Raw genomic sequence first — 11,341 nt, 5'->3', positions numbered from 1 at the left:
AAAAAAAGACAATACGAATTAAAAGCTTGAGTCCAGTTGGGAAGAGCTGAAAATCATGTTCTCTCTCTCCTCTCCTTCCTGCCTCTCGCTCCCGGGGCTGCTCTGCTAAGTGGCAGATTAATGCTGATATGATGTCCTGCCATCCCACTTAATGGACCTTGGCGTCATTATTTCCTGTTGTATGAGTAATCCACAAAACCAATATGGACGTTGAAACTCATTGCAATGATTCCACATTATTGAGAAATTATCATTTGGAGATGCGCTGACAAGACCGCCGTCTGGTCGAAGGGGAAACACGCTGCTAAACATAAAGACACAAGGAGGGAAGAACAACGGCCTAAAGGGGAAAAACCATCCTCTTGTGTGGATCTTGCGTGAGTGGCACAGCAGCAGCTGTGTCACATGAATCTAATTCCTCCAAATTCATAACGTCCCATTATCACAGGATCATCCGATGCAGTGGCTCAGTAAAAATATACAAGGTCACATTTTTCACATTTTTTTTTTTTACAAACATGACTGTTGCATGCTACAGTGAACACTCAAAGGCACACACACACACACACACACACACACACACACACACACACAATGCATGAGCTGTTCAGTGTCCTCATTTCTTGCCAGTGCTCCTGGGAATGTCCTGAATCAGACCAGCCTTTGCTCTCCCACAGAAAAACACTTTCTCTGTGTCACCACACAAAAGGTGCAGTCAGTGTGTGTGTGTGTGTGTGTGTGTGTGTTTGGGTAAGTACCGTGGATTAACTAGAGATTAGCTACCTAACAGTAAGTAAGCAATTTCTGTGTAACCTCCCCCTCAGTTTATTGCCCCTTCCCATTCTCAGAGGATGCTGTCATTTTCTCACCACACTGAAAGGTTGCTCAAACACTAGCCACACTGAAGTGTTTAAACCGCTCAGCGACAAGGTCAGAATTACAGAATACCAAAGCTATACTGTAAGAGGGAGTGATTTCTGGCATTGGGAGCTGTGCTGAAGTCTCCACACAGACACCCACGATCACACAATGGTTGTCTTTCTAACCGAGACCTATATGGAGCAGGTTTTATGAGTCATTCACTTCTTAAAACACCACCCGCTATAATCCCCTTGTTAATGACCAGAAGCCTGAAAAACAACAAGGTCCTGCTTGATGGATAGCTTTGCAAATGAGTGAGGTGCTCCATGATATGAGACCGTTGTCAGACGATACATTATTTGAGTTAAGATTAAAATGAAAAAAGATAACCTTCACACTAAATGTATGTAATTTTGGAATACATATTTCATTACAGGTAAAACGCCTGCATTCATTAAAAGTGTGTATGTGTTGTCAGAAAAATGTACTTAAAGAATTCAAAATAAATGTACTCAGTATGGACAGAACGGTCTCTGTCATTTTTATTTTTTAATGTATTATATCATTGGATTATTACTACTGATGTAGTAGCTGTATTTTAATTTTATAGCTGGTCAGAGTGGAGCTAATTAAAAGTTACAGTGCAGTGTAAGACATTAATCAAAGGCCTCGAATTTGATTAAATTAAATGCAGAAGCAAACAGAAGAGAGTTTCAGCAGACCTGCAGTTTTCCAGGAGTTTGTTGCAGATAATACAGTGCATAGAAACTCTGGCGAGGGAGTTTTGACTCTGGGGACTGAGCGGTCTGGATGGTCCATAATGCAGCAGAAGATCAGAAATGTGTTTTGGTCCCTAAACTATTCAGTGTTTTGTGAAGCAACAGCAGTATTTTAACATCACTTCTTTGGACTTAGTGAGGACTGAAGTTGCTGCTGCGGAGCAGTGAGAACAATATTTCATTATTAAATGTAGTGAAGTAAAAAGTAAAATGGAAATACTCAAGTAAAATTCAAACATCTTCAAAATCAAACTACTGCGAGTAAATGTACTAAAGTATATATAATGATAAATATTCGACATCTGGCCAACACACTGACGAGGGCAGAACCTGTAACGTCTTTGTGTTTAAGTGGATGGTTGAAAAATGAAACATAGGACAAATGCTTTCTTAAATCGCACTGAAACTGGAAGATTCAGTCTGAGAGTTTGAGCTGGTTGTTCTCTCAACATGACCGGGTACTGTTGGATCTGGACTGTGTGCTGAGATGATGGCTGCTTCTCAATACAAAATGTGACCAACATTTTCCTCTCCCCTCCTGCTGACTTACAGTGATTTGTGGCCACAGGTCTGGTGGAGGCAATATTGCCCTGGCTTCTTTACGTACCCGGCAATTGATTTACCAATCATTTTCATTAAGGCCACTGGAAATAAAACAAAGAAAAGGGGAGATCATAGTGTGTGACAGCTGAGCTGCAGCCACTGAGGCCGTAAGCCTATTTGGTTGCGCAGGGCAACAGTCAGATAATGGATGACGAGGCCTCTTGGAGCCAGCCGTTCCATTAGGTTTTGTTAATGCGGTCAAAGGAGGTTGGTGTGGCTCATCCGCCTTCATATCCACTTTCAGAGACGCTCACTCATGCTGGCCAGTGGATTCACTCTATCTCTCTCTCTCTTTTGCTCTCTCCGTTGTCTTGCTTTCTACTGTTAACTTCCTCTTGTGTCTTACAGTATATCCTTGTGTTTCTTGTTCATTTTCTACTCTCTTCTCTCTGGCTTTCTTGCTTTATCTTGCTGTCTTTAGTCCTCTCCCTTTTCTCCGTGATCCTTGGTAGGGTTTGAGTGGATCCATTTTGTGCTGCTGCTTTAGATTAGCTGGTGGTTTTCTTACAGTATCATCACAGTCCTTGCACAAGAGTAAATGGGTACATATTGTCTCTGAATTACACCGCAGAGGGATCTGCGGTTGATTCACACTTTTGCAATACAGAATTCTTGGAAGTCTATTTTTAAACGCGTGTCCTTTTCTTATTCTATAGAAGCTTGTCACTGCAGCATGTGTGGCAAACTGGGAACTCTTGAGCTTTTGAAAGAGGTGCGTGTGACATGACCGTGTGAACTGTACATTTAGTAGGGGGAACAGAGAGAGTTTTTGAATGAAGACGTGTGTGTGTGTGTGTCAATCACTTTCTACATAATGCTGGAAATGCAAGCATCATGTCGGGAGAGGATCTTGTCTAATACCTTCCTGGCTGTCTTTGTGGCCCCATACTTCCAGGGGTCCCAGGTTCACTGCATGTCAATATGTCTTTGGTAATTTCATTAAATGCTGTTTTGTTTGCACCACTAAAGTACAATATAAATGGAAGGGAGTCCTGCAGTGTCAGCTAATTTTAAAGGTAGTGTACAGTGGTGTTTTTAGAGCTTTTTCATTGAAAACAGCTGCCTGCTGGAATCAGTGTTTCCTCAGTAGGGGGAACTGTAGAGTTTGGGGATAACTTTCTGTGGGCACATCACTACGAGTAACATCATTAACATTAAATACAATAATTTGATTAATTGGCAGGTGCAGCTTTAAGTCTATATAAGCCAGGTATTACATGAGCATGCAAAGGCACCAAATAATGAAGTTGTTTTGTTGCTGATAACATGTTAAGGCGGCCTATGCTGTCTGTTTACGATGAAGGTTTTCTCTCCTGCATTTACAGATTCATATTGGTAACAATTTATTCTAAAAGTTTCTTCCACCATTCCAAAAGTTAACACTTTGAGTCAACACTGCCTCTGACCTTCCCCGCATTGTTCTTTCACTGACTCGTGTCTTTGCATCCCCACCAGAGCGACCCTGATTTCTCCTAGACAGAGTAGGCCTTGCGTTCCTCATCTGTACCTCCCTGTCATATTTTTATCCGCCCGGCTGGTGCATCACAATGGACGCCTGTGCTTGCCGAGTTCCCTCTGACCTTCTCCCTCACCCAGCTGCTCCCTCTCTCTCTCCCCCAGCTGAGCGGGAAGCCTCCTCTCTGCCAGCCTAATAAATACAAAAACAAATTGCAGCAGGTTAGAAGTATGCATCGTGGGCCGGAGCTGTTAATATAATGAACTTGGCTTCATGGAAATACGAGGCAATTAAACTCCCACAGCGGCTTCCTCCCGCCCAGACGGGCAGACTGATGGGGGGTGTTAGACACCCTGGAGGGAGAGAGAAAAAGAGAGTGCAGGGAGCTAAAAGAGAGAGAGAGGAAGAGAAAAATGGGAGGTTGACAAAGAGAATAGAGCCATTTAGCAGGGCCACAGGAGTAGGAAGTGTGCTGACTATGATTGAGCTTAAATACCAATTAGTCATGAGGCCGCCTCGTCTGGAGGTCAGGTCAGGACTACGGGAGCACTGTCCGACCATTTCTCACCCTCCTGCTGTTTGTTTTGATTGTTTGCCGGCCTGATTGCTGACTGATTGCCAGCCAGGTTTAAGTTGTTCAGATGGTGAGAGAGAAACGGGAATCACGATGGGGATCAGCGTGTGTTCACGTATTTAGAGCTCAATGTCTGTTCGTGTGTTATTATTACAGTAGGCTAATGCTTCTTCTTCCATCTGTTGAAAGAAAAATACTGCAATTTGCCGTGTTACTCCCATTACTATTCTTCTCAACCTGATTATAAAACCTGCAGCTGAATATATCAAAATCACATAGGACATGGGCAACAGGCGAGGAGAGGCAGGTTGAAATAAGACTTCTGCCATCCACTGAACATCACATTTTTTATGTTGGCAAACTAGTTACATTTGTGTTTTTCCTTTTACCACAGAAAGGAATAATTTGGCATTTCAGAAAATGAGCTCATTTGCTTTCTTGCTTCAGCAGCTGGTTAGCTTAGCTTAGCACACACTGGAAACAGGGGGAAACTACGGAAGCCCTAAGCGGCAATCAATTCATATCTTTATTTTACTCCGTTTTCCTGTGATAACGGGATACTTATCTCGTGCTCTGGAGATAACAAAACAGTAGTTTAACAAAGGGGTTGACAAGAACGTTTCTTGATGGTAATTTCAAGGTGGTTTTAGTGTTCACTGATTAGTTCAGTGAGTAAAGTACATGACTTGTAGTCTTAAGATTGTGAGTTTGATCTTCATGTAAGACCAACTTTAAAAAAAAATTATTTTTCATATTCCTCTTCAACAAAGTTGTTATGAAGATGACTGATTCACATGCTCACAATTAATCACGTGCTGGAGTGTGCGCATCCCGGCAATTGGTCCACATTCATCAACCTATGGACTTTTCATTTCCCCATCATTTCCAGGCAGAGGAAATTCATCCACTTCTCATTCAGGGGAATCCATTTAACTGCACATTTCCTGAGGGCTATTTCAGAACCTTTGAAATAGCCATCGGGAAATGTGTGACTGGATTCCCCTGAATCTCTTCATAACAACTTTGTTGAAGAGAATGATTAAAAACACAAAGAAGAATAAAAACTTTGCTGAGAGCAGGAATTTAACCTGCAATCCTTGGGTTGCTCTACTAACTGAGGTAATTATTGACTGAAATAACCACAAAATTATCATAAAGAAAGGCACCGGCCGACCCCTGCATTCAGCTATGGTTCGTTATCTTGAGATCACGAGATAATTATCCCGTTATCACGGGAAAACAGAGTAAAAAAATAGGGGTTATGAGGACTATTTCTTCCTGGATCCATGTCATCTTTGTGAGGTTGCCAGACCTCCCAGCAAATCCACATATTGTTTTTACGCTTCGGTTTTTGTATGGATTCAACAAATGAGATATAATATACTAATTAGTGAACTTTAGAGTTGCTGTTAGGTGGTTTTGATGTCATCGGACAGAGCAAGCATAGCTGTTTCCACTCCTTGTGTGAAACTGAGCTAGATGATTGCTAGCTCCGGCTTCTTATTGATCGTTACCAACAACCGATAAGAAGCAATAAAGCAAGGAAGCAAATGTGTGTTTCCCAAAACTATTGTAACTATTGTGTTAACGAGTGCAACTTTCGGACAGGATGACAGAGTTACCCCTCAGATTCACAAAGCAGAACTCAAATCAAGAGCCAGAATCCAACGTGAGATGATGATCTGCTTCAATCAGGGAGGCCTGATCCTCGGGCTTTTGCCACATCTGGTTTGTAATTGGACATGCTGCCGTAAGGATGATGCAGAGGGTTGAGAGTGGCTGAGAGGGCTGTTGGAGGCTTTTTTCTATCCAGCCTGCTGGCGGAGGTTTATGAGGAAAGTCCCATCACAGCATGGTTGTTACAGCATTGTATCTACCTCCTGAGCCACACTGCCTTAGGTATTCTATATGATTCTCTCTTTTCCTTGTCAATTCATTGTTTGTTATGAATAAAAATATGGGTTTGCCAGATGCATAAGAGTGAGGGAGAAGGAGGAGGACGGACATGATTGAAATTCTAATGAACCTTCAGGAAGTAATCTGGACCGCATGAGTGAGGGAATGGTTTCCGTCTGCTTCTGTTTGGACTCGCGCTGAGATTTGTGTGAAATGAGACTTTCTTGCCACACGGCCCACACTGTTTCACCGTCTGTCTCTGTGGATATCTCAGTACTGACCCACAGCTTATCGATCTAGCTGCATACACGATATCAGCATGGGGTGCTAACCTGATCTCTCCACGCAAACACAAAACATCTGTGCTGCTGACTCTCATAAAGCCAACTGACCACCTCAGTGAGAAACTATTCATGAAAGCAGAGAGGCTCTTTTGTTTCAAGGAGCTCTAAATCTGCTGGCTTTGAAGCTACCAGGAAGCCCTTCTCTCACTCAGCACAGATAACGCTCAGGCCTTAACCCAAACTCACATCCATCTGCTTGCTGCAAACAGGAAATGAAGAAAATGTGATGAAATGAGTGAGGAAAGCAACGAGTGTGAAGTTCAAACAGTAAAACCAGTGCTTATCCAGAGTGTGCGTGAGGTTCGTGCCAGTTGTGGACTGAGTGATGACTTGTTTTATGTATAAAACCACAGTATATCTACAGTATATAAATGTTTTCTGAAGTGTTTGTGCTAGTGTTGACAGACTTGAACATCTTGTTTCTGTTCAGGCACACACTGTAGCATTACCTGATGAGTTTTGTTGAAATTAGTTCAAAATCTCATTGTCTTTTAAGGCAATTTCCTTCTATTTTTGAAGAAGTTGAGTTGTGAAAAAAAACACGTTGTACACTTTTAGGTTCAATACAAGTATTCAATAACAAAGCTTTCAGAAGCTAGACATTCATCAGCACAAACATTTCTCAATATTTCACACTCAAAACTATCAATGGCAAACACAGTGTATTCACAAAAGCACAACTCCAGGTGGTTCAAATCAAACTGATGTATTGAACAGAGTTTAAAAAAAAAATTACAGGTGAAGCTAATCAAAAACACAAGTCAAAGTCAAAGTCTAAAGGGTAATTCACAACATACTAGAACGCAAACACTAGGAAATTGCTGGGATGCAAGGAATCAAGACAAACTGGCAACTGACACAAAGGGGAAGTGGGTATTTATGCACTAGGAAAGGGGCGCCAATGAGGCACAGGTGGAGCACATTAGGGCGGGGACAGGTAATCACACAAGGCGGGAAGCTAGACAAAGCAGGGGGGTAAGCCAGAGATCGAACAGTGAAGCCGACCAAAGCCTGCATGGAGTGTTCCATGGAGGCACAAAAATTATGTCAAAACTCTGTGATACCCCGTCGCACATGGGAGATGTAACCGTATTGGTTAGATTACAAACTCTCGGTGAATCTAAAAAAACTATTCGGCCATCAGTGACCCTGCGTTGGTGTTTGGCAACTGAGCCTTGAAGGTGGGCGGATTAAACAGTGACGATCCCAGTTAGACGTGTGGTCCGGTGGAAAGCACTGTGTTCTCAAAGCAAGAAGGTCGTGGATTCAAACCCCTGTTGCCTCGGCCTTTCTGTGTGGAGTTTACATGTTCTCCCTGTGTCTGCGTGGGTTCTCTCCGGGTGCTCTGGCTTCCTCCCACCGTCCAAAGACATGCGGACTAGGTTGATTGGTGACTCTAAATTGTCCTTAGGTGTGAGTGTGACTGGTTGTTTGTCTACAGGTGCTGGTCATAATTAGAATATTATCAAAAAGTTGATTTATTTCAGTAATTCCATTCAAAAAGTGAAACTTCGAGATTATTTTCATTCATTACACACAGACTGATATATTTCAAATGTTTATTTCATTTAATTGTGATGATTAAAACTGACAACTAATGAAAATCCCAATGTCTCCGAAAATTAGAATATTACTTTAGACCAATACAAAAAAAAGATTTTTGAAGATGTTGAACTGAAAAGTATGAACATGAAAAGTATGAGCGTGTACAGCACTCAATAATTAGTTGGGGCTCCTTTTGCCTGCATTACTGCAGCAATGTGGCGTGACATGGAGTCGATCAGTCTGTGGCACTGCTCAGGTGTTATGAGAGCCCAGGTTGCTCTGATAGTGGCCTTCCTGGTAGACTGCTGCTTGGACCTCAATACACAGTGGACCAACACCAGCAGATGACATGGCACCCCAAACCATCACTGACTGTGGAAACTTTACACTGGACTTCAAGCAACGTGGATTCTGTGCCTCTCCTCTCTTCCACCAGACTCTGGGACCTTGATTTCCAAAGGGAATGCAAAATTTACTTTCATCAGAGAACATAACTTTGGACCACTCAGCAGCAGTCCAGTCCTTTTTGTCTTTAGCACAGGTGAGACGCTTCTGACGCTGTGTCTTGTTCAAGAGTGGCTTGACACAAGGAATGCGACAGCTGAAACCCATGTCTTGCATACGTCTGTGCGTGGTGGTTCTTGAAGCACTGACTCCAGCTGCAGTCCACTCTTTGTAAATCTCCCACACATTTTTGAATGGGTTTTGTTTCACAATCCTCTCCAGGGTGCGGTTATCCCTATTGCTTGTACACTTTATTTCTACCACATCTTTTCCTTCCTTTCGCCTCTCTGTTAATGTGCTCTGTGAACAGCCAGCTTCTTTAGCAATGACCTTTTGTGTCTTGCCCTCCTTGTGCAAGGTGTCAATGGTCGTCTTTTGGACAGCTGTCAAGTCAGCAGTCTTCCCCATGATTGTGTAGCCTACAGAACTAGACTGAGAGACCATTTAAAGGCCTTTGCAGGTGTTTTGAGTTAATTAGATGATTAGAGTGTGGCACCAGGTGTCTTCAATATTGAACCTTTTCACAATATTCTAATTTTCTGAGATACTGATTTTGGGGTTTTCATTAGTTGTCAGTTATAATCATCAAAATTAAAAGGAATGAACACTTGAAATATATCAGTCTGTGTGGAATGAATGTATACATTATACAAGTTTCACTTTTGAATGGAATTACTGAAATAAATCAACTTTTGGAATTACTGAAATAAATCAACTTTTTGATGATATTCTAATTATATAATAATAATAATAATAATCTTTATTTGTAGAGCACTTTTCAAAAACTAGTTACAAAGTGCTTTAACAAGTGTAAAGACAATAATGCCCAAAAACAACAATACCCAAAAAACAATAATACAAAAACAATACCAGATAAAGAAAAGAAAAGACTAAAATACACGTTTAAGATTAATATAAAATTAGTAAAATAGAATAAAATAAAAGGGATAAAATAAAGTCAAATAAGATCGGGAAAGGCTCTCCTGTAAAAGTATGTTTAAGAGTAAGAGTTTAAGTAAGAGTTCACTGACTCAGCTGACCTGATTTCCTCGGGCAGTCTGTTCCAGAGCCTCGGGGCCCTGACAGCAAAGGCTCTGTCCCCTTTAGTTTTCAGTCGAGACTCTGGAACAGACAACAGACCTCTGCCCGAGGATCTCTAGGTACGTGCTGGTGTGTATGGGACTAAAAGTTCAGAAATGTAACAAGGCGAGAGGCCATGAAGAGCTTTAAAAGTGATCAATAGAATTTTAAAGTCAATTCTAAAACATACTGTCATATTTCTTTGTTCTGGTTAAAAGCCTGGCAGCTGAGTTCTGGACAGTCTGGAGTCGATCAATAGATTTTTGGGTTAAACAGGTGAAAAGGCTGTTGCAATAATCCAGTCGTGATGAGTTGAAGGCGTGTAAAATGGTCTTGGTGTCCTTAAAAGTTAACATAGATCGAATTTTTGCTATATTTCTAAGTTGATAAAAACATGATTGAACAAGCTTTGTGGTGTGCTGGTTGAAATTGAAATTACTATCAAACCAAACACCAAGGTTCTTTGCCACAGGCTTAATGTGATTTACTAGGGAACCAGCAGATGGCAGTATTTGTTTTGCCAATCTTCTGGGACCCAATGACCAGGATTTCTGTTTTGTCTGAGTTCAGCTGGAAGAAATTATTTGACATCTATTTTTTAACTTCACAAAGGCAGTTGTTAAGTGAACTCAGCATTCCAGGGTCTGTGGATCTGACAGGTAAGTATATTTGTGTGTCATCAGCATAAATATGACAAGAAATGCCATGTTTATGGATAATATGTCCAAGGGGAAGCAGATACAAGGAAAACAAAATGGGTCCTAAGACAGACCCCTGAGGCACACCATATTTAACTGGACAGAACGAAGAGACATAGTTGTTTACAGACACGCAAAACTTCCAATTTGACAGGTAGGATGAAAACCATTCTAGGGCAGTACCAGAGATCCCCACCCAGTGCCTCAGTCTGTCTAACATGATGTTGTGATCAATGGTGTCAAAAGCAGCGCTAAGGTCCAGGAGTACCAGGACTGAGCACATGCCTTCATCAGCAGACATTAAAAGGTCATTGGTTACTTTAAGCAAGGCAGTCTCAGTGCCGTGGTACTTCCTGAAACCAGATTGAAACTTTCCAAATATTTTGTTATTTTCCAGTATAGTGAGCAGCTGTTTGGACACAATTCTTTGTAGAATCTTTGCAATAAAAGGCAATTTTGAAATTGGTCTAAAATTTTGTGGGAGGGAGGGATCTAAACCAGGTTTCTTTAAAAGTAGGTTCACGCAAGCCGTTTTAAAATAATCGGGGACACAACCAGTAGATAGGGAGCTGTTGAAAACAGAGATCAAATGGGGCCCAACAGAATCCATTACTTTCAGTAAAAACTTTGTAGGTATTACATCAAGTGGGCTGGAGGACACTCTGATTTGTGATACTGTTTTTAAAAGCTCAGACAAGTCGATAGGATAAAACTGGTTAAAACTCTCTTGTTGCTGGTGAGGAACCTCTGAGAAAGAGGCCGCGGGGGTAATAGAGGCTCTGATTGACACCACCCTATAGGTAAAATAAGATAAAAACAATTCACTGTCATCATTACTTCCAGCTGAGGCACAAGGAGGGGTTGGGTTTACCAGCTGATCCCCAGTCTTAAACAGAAACCTGGGGTTGTGTTTATGTGTATTAATGAGTTCAGAAAAATAGTGTGTTCTCGCATCCTTAACCATGTTATTGTAGTTAATTAATAAATCCTTCAGACTGAGG

Source organism: Micropterus salmoides, unplaced genomic scaffold (assembly GCF_014851395.1).
Source record: "Micropterus salmoides isolate LMB-PRFRI ecotype aquatic unplaced genomic scaffold, ASM1485139v1 Ms_hic_scaffold_13, whole genome shotgun sequence".
Classification (NCBI taxonomy): domain Eukaryota; kingdom Metazoa; phylum Chordata; class Actinopteri; order Centrarchiformes; family Centrarchidae; genus Micropterus; species Micropterus salmoides.
The sequence above is the reverse complement of the archived record's forward strand: the minus strand, read 5'-3'. Positions refer to the sequence as shown.